This window comes from Myotis myotis, unplaced genomic scaffold (assembly GCF_014108235.1).
Source record: "Myotis myotis isolate mMyoMyo1 unplaced genomic scaffold, mMyoMyo1.p scaffold_m19_p_13, whole genome shotgun sequence".
In the NCBI taxonomy this organism is placed as follows: domain Eukaryota; kingdom Metazoa; phylum Chordata; class Mammalia; order Chiroptera; family Vespertilionidae; genus Myotis; species Myotis myotis.
In genome coordinates this window covers 1,351,998-1,365,322 of record NW_023416317.1, presented here as the reverse complement: position 1 = coordinate 1,365,322, position 13,325 = coordinate 1,351,998, and positions in this window count along the sequence as shown.

Below are 13,325 nucleotides of genomic sequence, written 5' to 3'. Positions count from 1 at the left end.
ACAATTTCATAACAGTTATCATCTGCCATAAGTCTGTTTGAGTCACTGCTTTTGGAGAGGGACTATTTAAGAGCTATGAACCCCTAGATCCAAGAATCTCTAACTCCAAACACACACATACACACACACACACACACACACACACACACACACACACCCATGAAGAAAACCACATCAAGGCAGACCATAATAAAATTGCTCAATTGAAAAAAAAAAGACACTTTATGAACAGAGAAACAAAAATAAGGATTAGAGAGGACTTTTCACAGAAATAACACAAACCAAAAGATACTGGAGCAATCTCTTTAAAGTTCTGAATGAAAGAAAACCTGTCAACTTTTAATGCTATACCCAGTGAAATGTCTTTTTTAGAAAGAATTAAAAACAATTCTGCTTCAAGAAAGATGGAGTAGACATGCTTTTCCTAACTCTGCACACTAAACGAAGTACAAAGCCCTGAGCATTATGTATGGAACGAACATAAGATGACTGGAAGGTAACAAGAAGTGGCATGGTCACCAGAAACCTTGGAATCCAACAAATGACATGGTGATGAGTCCCCTGGGTTTTCTTTTGTTTATACATCCCATACTTGGAGCTGAAGAAGTTGGCAATTTGAAAATGCCAATGAGTAGAGGCAAAAAAAAAAAAAAAAAAAAAAAAAAAGCCAAGAAAATTTTGTTTTCTCTAGCCAAAGAACAAGTTTAGCTAAATCAGAAAGCAGGTCTGAACAATTCACTTCAGGATTCTGAAGATGGCGGCGATATAGGCAGACGTGACCCAGGTCGTGTCCGGGAGCAAATGGAGTGAGCAGCTGAAACTAATAACACCCACCCCGAATTGGCAAAATTGCTCAGCTGGTGAGACCATTTGCAGCTGGGAAGGGCAGAACTCCCCTGGAAAGGTAAAAAAAAAAAAAAATAGGGATTTGGGCAGGAAAGTTTGCCAGACCTCTGAGACCAGAGGGTCGGAGGAAGACCGTGTGGCAGACAGCCGCGTCCCTTGGGGCAGGCACAGCCCCTGACTTGGGAAAGGAGATCCGCGGGATTCCTGGCGCTGCCGGGGGATTTGAGAGCTGGGTTCTGTGATCACGGAGGACTGAGCCTAAAGGGGGCAGCCGGAAGAGCTGACCAGACCATGCAGTGCCGGTAAGAGAAGAGCTTACAGAAACCAAGCCTTCCCTGTTTCCACGGCCGGCGTTTGTTTGTTTTCACTGAATCCCGTTCATAAGATATTTGGGATACAGACACTCACCTGTGCTGAAGAGAGGGAGAGGGTGCGGAGGAGTGGAATCTGGGGAGAGACTGAGGAGAGAAGGGGGGCCGGGAGAGGTGGCAGCGAATTAAGCGCTGAGACACCCCTGAGCCCAGGACTGGGGCAGCCATTCTCTCTGGAGAGTGAGACTCCTCCCCCCAGCCCCCAGGCAAGGAGCACAGCCACACCCAGATTCCACCATGAACGAGATCAAGGATTAAAATAATCTGATCAGTCCCTGGGAGTTAACAGGGTCTGGCCTATAGAGGGATTTTCAATCCCAGCAACAACACAGAGCGGGTAACTATTAAGGAACCAGCTCTGGATAGTTGACCTCTCCAAATCAGTTTTAAATGCAATAGAGAAGCCGTATAGCCTAGGAGGCCAACCCCAGAACACTGCCACCCAGAGGCTGAGCCACAAACTGACTCTTTGCTAAACACAAAATAAGGCAGTCTGGCAAACAAATACGACCTGCTTTAAAATAAGGACTGTGGTTTACAACACAGAGGAACAGTGTATCACAGGGAAACTCAACACTCTCCTGAATACCTGGCAGCACTAAAGGCGAGCCAGACTGAAGAATAGAAGAACCGAAGGACCTTCACTACTGCAAATTTTTTTTCTTTTTTCACCTTTTAACTAAGAAACCAATTTTTTTTCTTCTTCTTTTTTCTTTTTTTTTTCTTATTTTTCCATCACCTGATTTTACCCTTTTAATTACTACCTTCTTATTTTTAACCAGTATTATTACTGCTACCATTTTACCATTTTTTAAAGTGCCATTTTATTTTTTCTTTATTTTATTTTGGGATTAGTGTCCTCCATTCTATTTTCATCGTTATATTATTAGTTGTTTCTAGTTTGCATCCATCTCCAGGGAGCTGATGCTGGAATTTGTTGGGATTAGTGGCGGTTCTATAGGAGTATTCTCCTCATATAAAAAGTCTCTTCCCCTCTTCCACTTCATTCTCTCTTTTCGCTCTTTTTTTTTTCTTTTTCCTTCTTTTCTTTTCTCACTTTTATTTCCCCCCCTCCTTTTTCCCAATTTCATTTTTGCACTCCTTTTTTTGGTCCCTACTTTTCTTTTCTTTTTTCTCTTTTATCTTTTTCTCTTCCTTCTTCCTTATCCCCTAATTCTCTTAATTCGGGTGGTCACCTTTATTTGGGGTTATTAATATAGTGAATATATTTGTGTTTAGTGCCTGGTACGTGGTGCCTTGTTGTGTTGTATTTTGTGCCTTTAAATCAACGCAGCGGATCCAAGCAACAGCAGCCTCCTGAGCACCACACCCTCTGCTGAGGAACAGCAGCTGTACGTGAAGCCTCCCCCCACCAGCCAGAAGAGCCACCACAGCTGTGAACAGCACCCACCAGAGGAGCTGCTGCCAACTGAGGAGCAGCTGCTACCGCAACAGCCCGAAGAACAACCACAGACCAAGGAGTCACTGCCACTCAGGGAGCAGCCACTGAACGACTCAATGTCTAGATATGTCAGTGAGATAAAACATGGGTAGACAAAGAAACCCCCAAAGGAAAGAGAAGGAGGACTCTCCAGAAAAGCAGCTAAGTGATACCGAGGCATGCAACATGACAGAAAAAGAATTCAGAATAAGGGTCCTAGAGTGCATAAACCGGACGGAGGAAAAAATCAACAACTTATGCAAGAAGCAAGAAGAAACAGATGAAAAAGTCAACTACCTATGCAAGAAGCAAGAAGAAACAGATGAAAAAATCAACAACTTAAGTAAGACCCAAGAAGAAATGAAGAGTGATATAGCTGCAATAAAAAACACCACTGAAAGTATCAACAGTAGACTAGGAGAAGTGGAGGACCGAATTAGTGAATTAGAAGACAAGGAAGCAAAACACACCCAAAATGTACTGCAATTGGAGAAAAAAATTAAAAGACAGGAGCAGCTTTGGGACAACATGAAATGAAACAACATATGAATAATAGGGGTGCCAGAACAACAGAAAGATGAACAAGGATTAGAAAACCTATTTGAAGAAATAATATCAGAAAACTTCCCTGAGGTGGGGAAGAAAAAAGTCACACAAGCCCAGAGAGCCCCAAACAAGGTGAACCTGAAAAGACCCACACCAAGACACATCATAATTACCATGGCAAATGTTCAGGACAAAGAGAGAATCTTACAGGCTGCAAGAGAGAGACGGAAAGTTACATTCGAGGGATCTCCCATTAGATTATCAAATGATTTCTCAACAGAAACACATCAGGCCAGAAAAGAATGGACGGAAATTTACAAAGTGATGCAAAGCAAAGGACTGAATCCAAGAATACTCTATCCAGCAAGGCTATCATTCAAACTTGAAGGGGAAATAAGAAGCTTCACAGACAAAAAAAGGCTAAGGGAGTTTATCACCACCAAGCCAGCAATGCAAGGAATGCTAAAGGGACTGGTATAAAAAGAAGAAATAAAAAGCTCAGAAAGAAAACAGCCACACAAAAAAAGAAATGGCTACAAACAAGTACCTTTCAATAATAACTTTAAACGTAAACGGACTAAATGCTCCAACCAAAAGACATCAAGTGGCTGAATGGATAAAAAAACATGACCCATACATCTGCTGTCTACAAGAAACCCACCTCATTAGAAGGGACTCACACAGACTGAAAGTGAAAGGATGGAAAAATATCTTTCAGGCAAATGGAAAGGAAAAGAAAGCTGGGGTAGCAATACTTATATCAGACAAAATAGACCTCAAAGTGAAGGCCATAACAAGAGATAAGGAAGGCCACTTCATAATATAAAGGGATCAATACAACAAGAAGATATAACCCTGGTAAACATATATGCACCCAATGCAGGAGCACCCAAATTCATAAAAAAAACTCCTGGAAGATATCAAAGGAGAGATCGACAACAATACAATCATAGTAGGGGACTTTAATACACCACTGACAGCACTGGATAAGTCCTCTAGACAAGCAATCAGCAAAGATACAGCAATCCTTAATGACTCACTAGATCAGATGGACTTAATTGACATCTTCAGAACACTTCACCCCAAAGCCAGGGAATATACATTCTACTCATGTGCTCATAAGACATATTCAAAAATAGACCACATATTGGGTCACAAGCAAAGTATCCCCAAATTCAAGAAGATTGAAATCATAAAAAGCATCTTCACAGACCACGATGGCATAATATTAGAAATAAACTACAATAAAAACAACCCAAAATACTCAAACACCTGGAAGCTGAAAAGCGTGCTATTAAATATTGATTGGGTTACCAATGAGATCAAAAAAGAAATTAAAAACATCCTGGAAACTAATGACAATGAAAACACAACAATCCAAAACCTATGGGACACAATGAAAGCAGTCCTGAGAGGGAAGTTTATAGCTCTACAGGCCTATCTCAACAAACAAGAAAAAATGGTAGTAAATCATCTAACTCTACAACTCAAAGAATTAGAAAGAGAGCAACAAGAAAACCCCAGAGTGAGCAGAAGGAAGGAGATAATAAAGATTAGAGCAGAAATAAATGACATAGAGACCAAAAAAACAATACAAAAAATCAATGAAACCAAGTGCTGGTTCTTTGAAAGGATAAACAAGATTGACAAACCTCTAGCCAGACTCACCAAGAAGCAAAGAGAGAGGACCCAAATAAACAAAATCAGAAACGATAGAGGCGAAATAACAACAGACCCCACAGAAATACAAACGATTGTTAAAAAATACTATGGACAGCTCTACTCCAACAAACTAGACAACCTGGAGGAAATGGACAAATTCCTAGAAAAATACAACATTCCAAAACTCAATCAGGAAGAATCTAAAAATCTCAACAGGCCAATAACTATGGAAGAAATTGAAGCAGTCATCAAAAAGCTTCCAGCAAACAAAAGCCCAGGACCAGACGGCTTCACAGGGGAGTTTTACCAAACATTCAAGGAAGAACTAAAACCTATCCTCCTCAGACTACTACAAAAAATTCAAGAGGAAGGAACACTTCCAAGCTCGTTCTATGAAGCCAGCATCACCCTAATACCAAAACCAGGTAAAGACAACACAATGAAAGAGAATTACAGGCCAATATCCCTCATGAACATAGATGCCAAAATCCTCAACAAAATCTTAGCAAATCAGATCCAGCAGTACATCAGAAAGATCATACACCATGACCAAGTAGGATTTATCCCAGGAATGCAAGGATGGTACAATATCCGCAAATCAATAAACGTGATACATCACATAAACAAATTGAAAAAAAACCACACATGGTCATATCAATTGATGCAGAAAAAGCATTTGACAAAATTCAACACCCATTTTTGATAAAAACTCTCAGCAAGGTGGGAATAGAAGGATCATACCTCAACATAATAAAAGCCATATATGACAGGCCCACAGCCAGCATCATACTCAATGGACAAAAACTAACACCATTTCCCCTAAGAACAGGAACAAGACAGGGATGCCCCCTCTCACCACTCCTGTTCAACATAGTACTGGAAGTGTTAGCCATTGCAATTAGGCAAGAAGAAGAAATAAAAGGCATCCAAATTGGAAAAGAGGAAGTAAAACTGTCCTTATTTGCAGACGACATGATATTATACATACAAAACCCTAGAGACTCCATCAAAAAGCTACTAGACTTAATACATGAATTTGGCAATGTAGCAGGATACAAAATTAACCCCAAGAAATCTGAGGCATTTCTATACACCAATAGTGAACTTTCAGAAAGAGAGATTATAAAAACAATCCCGTTTACCATTGCACCAAAAAAATTAAGCTACCTAGGAATAAACTTAACTAAAGAGGTAAAAGACCTCTACTCAGAAAACTACAGGACGTTGAAAAAAGATATAGAGGAAGACATAAACAGATGGAAGAACATACCGTGTTCATGGATTGGTAGAATCAACATCATTAAAATGTCCATACTACCCAAAGCAATCTATAAATTCAACGCACTTCCCATTAAAATACCAATGGCATACTTCATAGATCTAGAACGAACTCTCCAAAAATTCATCTGGAATAAAAAAAGACCCCGAATAGCCGCAGCAATCCTGAAAAAGAACAAAGTAGGTGGGATCTCAATACCAGATATCAAGATGTATTACAAAGCCACTGTTCTCAAAACTGCCTGGTACTGGCACAAGAACAGGCATATAGATCAATGGAATAGAATAGAGAGCCCAGAAATCGGCCCAAACCAATATGCTCAATTAATATTTGACAAAGGAGGCAAGAACACACAATGGAGCCAGGATAGTCTCTTCAATAAATGGTGTTGGGAAAATTGGACAGATACATGCAAGAAAATGAAACTAGACCACCAACTTACACCATACACAAAAATAAACTCAAAATGGATAAAGGACTTAAAGGTACGACAGGAAACCATCAAAATTCTAGAAGTATCCAAAGGCAACTGCCGGGGTCCTGCCCCAGCAGGTCCAGGGGTCCCCAAAGGTGTGGACGGAGTCGGCAAAGAAGGAATGACATGGAGGCAGCGTTCAGTTGATCAGCAACCTAGCCAGGATCTCCAGCCAGGATCTCCAGCCAAGTTCTGGTCTGGATCTCCAAAGAGGTTCTGCTTAGGATCTCCAGCCAGGGTCTGTGTCCATGTTCTCTCGCTAGGTCCTCCAGGTTCTCCAGCCAGGTTCTGTAGCCATGTTCCCTCGCTAGGTTCTCCAGGCAGGTTCAGTAGCCATGTTCCCTCGCTAGGTTCTCCAGCCAGGTTCTGTCCAGGTTCTCCAGCTGGGTTCAGTCACCAGGTTCTAGTCAGGTTCTCTTGCCATTTTCTGTAGTCAGGTTCAGTCCAGGATCTTTTGCCATGTTCTCTCGCTAGGTTCTGTCTCTAGGTTCTGAGGCCAGTTTCTGTCCAGGATCTTTTGCCATGTTCTCTCCAGCAAAGTTCTTCTGTCTCTAGAGAACGTTCTGTGTAGGTTCTGTGCCTATGTTCTGTCTCTCTTGGTTCCGTATTCTAAGTTCTGTGTTCTAAGTTCTGTGTTCTAAGTTCTGTGTTCTAAGCTCTGTATTCTAAGTTCTGTGTTCTAAGTTCTGTCTCTTGCTGTCTTGTTGCATCTGTATTTATACCAGTTGATTCAATCCTATCAATCTCTATTACAAAGGTTAGGGCGTTTCTTATCTCCATTCCAGGGAGTAAAGATTAAGTAGCTTAAGCATGATTGTTCGTAGTTAAAGTGATTAATTACGCACCTGGCACTTAGTTAAGAGGTTTTATTCCCTCCCTAACTTCAGGGGAAAATCCCTACCTGGGGAAACAACCTTTCTCAGAGACCTTGGTTAAAACACATAGTGCCAAGAAGGTGAGCAAACATATTAAGAACAGTATGCCATATATACCAGGTCCTTTGAAACAGCAAGGATGGACCGGCTCCCGGCAGGCAACAAAATCTCAGACATATGCCGAAGCAATTTCTTCACTGATACAGCTCCTAGGGTACTTGAAACTAAAGAGAAAATGAACAAATGGGACTACATCAAAATAAAAAGCTTCTGCACAGCAAAAGAAACAATCAACAAAACAATGAGAAAACCCACTGTGTGGGAAAACATATTTGCCAATGTCATATCTGATAAGGGCCTAATCTCCAACATTTATAGGGAACTCATACAACTTAACAAAAGGAAGATAAACAATCCAATCAAAAAATGGGCAAAGGACCTAAATAGACACCTTTCAAAAGAGGACATTCAGAAAGCCAAGAGACATATGAAAACATGCTCAAAGTCACTAATCATCCGAGAGATACAAATCAAAACAACAATGAGGTACCATCTCACACCTGTCAGACTTGGAGTTTCCTCAAAAAACTGAAAATGGAACTCCCATTTGACCCTGTGATCCCACTTCTAGGAATATATCCCAAGAAACCAGAAACACCAATCAGAAAGGATATATGCACCCCTATGTTCATAGCAGCACAATTCACCATAGCTAAGATCTGGAAACAGCCTAAGTGCCCATCAGTAGATGAATGGATTAGAAAACTGTGGTACATCTACACGATGGAATACTATGCTGCTCTAAAAAGGAAGGAACTCTTACCATTTGCAATAGCATGGATGGAACTGGAGAGCATCATGCTAAGTGAAATAAGCCAGTCAATGAAGGAAAAATACCACATGATCTCACTCATTCATGGATAATAGAGACCATTATAAACTTTTGAACAATAATAGATACAGAGGCAGAGCTGCCTCAAACAGATTGTCAAACTGCAGCGGGATGGCCGGGGAGGGTTGGGGGACAGGAGGTAGGGGGGTAAGAGATCAACCAAAGGACTTGTATGCATGCATATAAGTATAACCAGTGGACATAAGACACTGGGAGATAGGGGAGGCTAGGGGACTGTCTAGGGCGGGGGGGGGGGAATGGACACACATGTAATACCCTTTGTATTACTTTAAGCAATAAAAAAATAAATAAATCAGAAAGCAGGTCTAATTAATCAAGCTTGTTCAATATCTATAAAAGGCTAAGTTGACTCACACATGCGCAATACATATAAAGCTCTCGCTGGCACCAATCACACACGTGCATTTCGATCTATCATTGTCGATCGTTAATTTGGTTGACACTTCTATTATAGAGAAAGGGCGAATAGTGATATTAAAATATTTCTTCTAATTAATTTTCTTTCAATGTGCATGAATTCATGCACCAGGCCATTAGTATTTAAAATAATCTCTTTAAAAGAACATAATGGACTTTAAGTAAAAATAACGACTATGCAGTATGGGGTTTATAACATAATAAAAGAAAAATGTGTGACAAAAACAGCATAAAGGTTGGGAGGGAGAAATGAAAGTAAGCTATTATAAGTTTTTATACTATACTAGAAGCCAGGTGCACAGATTCGTGCACCAGTAGGGTCCCTTGTCCTGGCCTGTGCCCTCTTGCAGTCCAGGACCCCTCGGGGGATGTTGGATTGCCGGTTTCAGTCTGATCCCCGCAAGCCAGGCTGAGGGACCCCACTGGTGCACAAATCCGTGCACCGGGCCTCTAGTATGCACATAAGATCTTTGGTTAATCTCTTCCCGCCCTCTCCCCTCCTTCTTTCCCTCTGAGATTCATCGATTTGTTCCATGTTTCCATGCCTGTGTGTTGAGCGTCTGCCCCCTGGTGGTCAGTGTGCATCATAGCTAATGGTTGAATTGTCACTTAGGCTTTTATATACTAGTATATAGATTTGAAGAGGCATACTATCCACTGAAGGTAAACTGTGACAAATTAAACATTTTTTCTATAAGCCCTATGTAAAGAACTAAAGTAACACAGAAAAAATTATAGCTAATAATCTAACAAAGATAAAAAGAAATTATAAGAAACAATCTAAAAGAAGACATGAAAATAGGGAAATGAAAACAAAGATAAGTAAAAGACAAAGAGCAATATGTTAGATTTAAATCTTACCATATTAATATTCACATTAAAAGTAAACAGTCTAAATACCCTGATTTTTTTCATTCTGGAATATAAAACTCTTTTTAATTAAAGTATAGTTGGCATAAATGATTATGTTAGTTTCAGGTGTACAACATAGTGATTTGATATTTATAGATCTTATAAAGTGATCATGAAAAGTCCAGTATCCATCAATCACTGTACAAAGCTATTGTGATAGTCATTATACACTCTCTGTTGTACTTGACATCCCCATGACTTATAACTATAAATTTGTACCTCTTAATCCCCTTTACCTTTTTGCCCATCCCCCATGTCTTGGCAACTATCAGTTTTTCTGTACCTATCAGTCTTGTTTTCTTTGTTCATTTGTTTAGTTTTATGGATTCCATGTATAAATGAAATGATACAGTACGTGTTTGTCTTTCTCTGACCTATTTCACTTAGCATAATACCCTCTAGGTCTATCCATGTTGTCGCAAATGGCAAGACTTAATTCTTTTTCAGGGCTGAGTAACATTCCTGTGTGTGAATGTGTATGTCCCCACTTCTTTATCCATTAATTTACTGATGAACACCTAAGTTGCTTCCATATCATAGCTATTGTAAATAACACTGCAGTGAACATAAAGGTGCATATATCTTTTCCAATTAGTGTTTCGTTCAGATAAATGCCCAGAAGTGGAATTGCTGGGTCCTTCTTTGTCTCTTGTTATAGGCTTTGTTTTAAAAGTCTGTTTTGTCTGATATAAGTATTGCTATCCCAGCTTTTTGTTTTCATTCCCATTTTCAAGAAATATCTTTTTCCATCCCTTTACTTTCAGTCTGTGTGTGTCTTTCAATTTCAAGTGTGTCTCATATAGGCAGCTTATGTAAAGGTCTTCTTTTATCCATTCACCCTATGTCTTTTGAATGAAGTAGTCAATTTATATTTAAAATAATGATTGACAGGTATATATTTATTGTAATTTTAAATTGTTTTCATACTAGATTTATAAGTGATTGGTTTACCACTTTTTTGCTTGCCTTTACTAGTGAGATTTTTCTTCTTTCATATATTTTCTTTTTTCTAGTTTTGGGCTTTTCTTTTCCACTTAAGGAAGTTCCTTTAACATTTCTTGTTATGCCAGTTTAGTGGTAATAGACTCCTTAAGCTTTTGCTTATCTGGGAAAATCTTGATCTCTCCTTCCATTCTGAATGATAATCTTGCAGGGTGGAATATTCTTCGCTGGAGTTTTTTCCCTTTCATCATATTGAATACTAGAGGCCTGGTGCATGAAAATTCATGCACTCGGGGGGAGGGGGAACCTTCAGCCTGGCCTGCACCCTCTCGCAGTCTGAGACCCCTCGGGGGATATCTGACTGACAGCTTAGGCCTTCTCCCAGGGGATCTGGCAGTCAGACATCCCTCTGGCACCCTGGGAGCCTTTGGGGGATGCCCACTCCCCACAGGGCCTAAGCCATTAGTCGGACATCCTTAGCACTGTTGGGGAGGTGGGAGAGGTTCCTGCCACTGCCACTGCGCTGGCCAGCCATGAGCCAGCTTCTGGTTGAATGGCACTCCCCCTGTGGAAGTGCACTGACCACCAGGGGCAGCTCCTGCGTTGGGCGTCAGCCCCTGGTGTGAGTGCACATCATAGCGACCGGTCATTCCTAGTCATTCTGCTGTTAGTGTCAATTTGCATATTACCCTTTTATATATAGGATATTGTGCTACTCTCTTCTGGCCTGCAAAGTTTCTGTTGAAAAGTCAGCTGATCAACTTAAGGGCATTTCCTTGTATGCAACTATTTGTTTTCCTCTTGCTGCTTTTAAGAGTCTCTCTTTATCTTTAATTTTTAACAATTTAATTGTAATGTGTCTTGGTGTGAGTCTATTTGGGTACATCTTATTTGGGACTCTGTGCTTCTTGGACTTCAATGTCTGTTTCCTTTGCCAGGTTAGGGAAGATTGTAGCCATTATTTATTCAAATATGTTTGCTGCCCCTTTCTCTCTCTCTTCTCCTTCTGGACCTCTGTGATTTGAATATTAGTAGACTTGGTGTTCCAGAGGTCTCTTATTCTATCCTCATACTTTTTAATTCTTTTTTCTTTTTGATCTTCCAATTGGGTGATTTCCACTATCCTATCTTCCTGATTGCTGATCCACTCTTCTGCATCATCTGATCTTCTGTTAATTCTCTCCAGTGTATTTTTCATTTAAGTCGTTATATTCCTGAATACTGATAGGTCCTTTTTATAATTTTTATCTCTTTATTGAATTTCACACTGAGTTTACCACTTGTTTGCAGAATTTGATGGGCATCTTTATGACGATTACTTTGAACTTTTTATGTAGTAGACAGCTTACCTTTGTATCATTTAGTTCTTTTTCTGGGGTTTAGTCTTGCTTTTTGGGTTGGAACATTCTTTTCTCTCCTCATTTTTCCTGTTTGTTTCTATGCATTAGGTAGGTCAGCTATGTCTCCTGGTCTTGAAAAAGTGGCCTTATTTAGGAGGTGTCCTGAGGAGCCTGGCCACAACTGTTACAGGATCACTGTTGTGCAGGGCAAGTCTTCAGTGTGGCTGGCTTATGGCCTAGTGATGACTGTTGCAGACACACTGCTGTGTGCTGGTGCTGACTGAGGCTGCCCACTGGGTGTGACAGGGAAGGAATCCATTTGGAGTAGTGCCAGCCTGGATGAGTCTTTAGGGAAATGCCAAGGTGGGGTGAGTAGTGTTCGCAAGGTTGATGAAAAGAGTCAGAAATAGCACCTACCAGTGTCAGACCAGCTAGATGGAAGGAGAGTAAAGAAAAGGGGAAAATGGTGCCCACCAACATTCAGATTCAGGAAAAAGTTCCAGATCCCTGTTCCTCCAGGAAAAACCCTAAAATTAGTCAATGTATTGCCTTCATGTATGCCCTAGGTGCTTTTCAAACTACTACTCTGTGCCAGGATTCAGAAAGAGCACAACCTATGTTTCCTACAGCCTTTTGGCTCTCCAAGACAAAAGTCCCACTGATTTTTCAAAGCCAGATGTTATGGGGGCTCCTCTTCCTGATGCAGGTACCCCAGACCAAGGCTTGTACCCCTCACTCTTCAGGGACTATATCTGTGGATGTAATATTCCTTCCACTTGGGAGTCACCACATGGGTAGTGGGAGGAAGGGTGGGTCCTAACTATATTTAGTCTCTATCTCTCCTACCCATCTCAATGTGGCCTTTCTTTATACTCATAGTTGTAGAAAATCTGTTTTGACAGTCTTCAAGTGTTCACAGAGATAGCTTTCTTATATATAGTTGTAGTTTTATATATAGGTGTCCAAGAGAGGAGGTGAGTTCAGGGTCTTCCTAGTCAGTCATCTTGAACTAGAAGCTAGGATCCTTGCTCTTGAATGGCAATTTAGCTTGTCCAGGAAATGTTCCTTGCAGTTGTTGTACTGCCCTGCAACTAATGTGTCTCTAGATGGGATCGCCAAGTCCTAAATGGCCTAATGAAAAATTAGGGATGGTTGACTTTTTCAAACACAGTAGAGTAAATAGAAGTACACTGACCTTCCATGGTCATATCAGAATTACAACTAAATTATAGCACAACTACAGGCCCAGTTCTCAAATTCATGCACCAGTGGGGTGCCTCGGCCTGGCCTGCGGGATCAGGCTGAA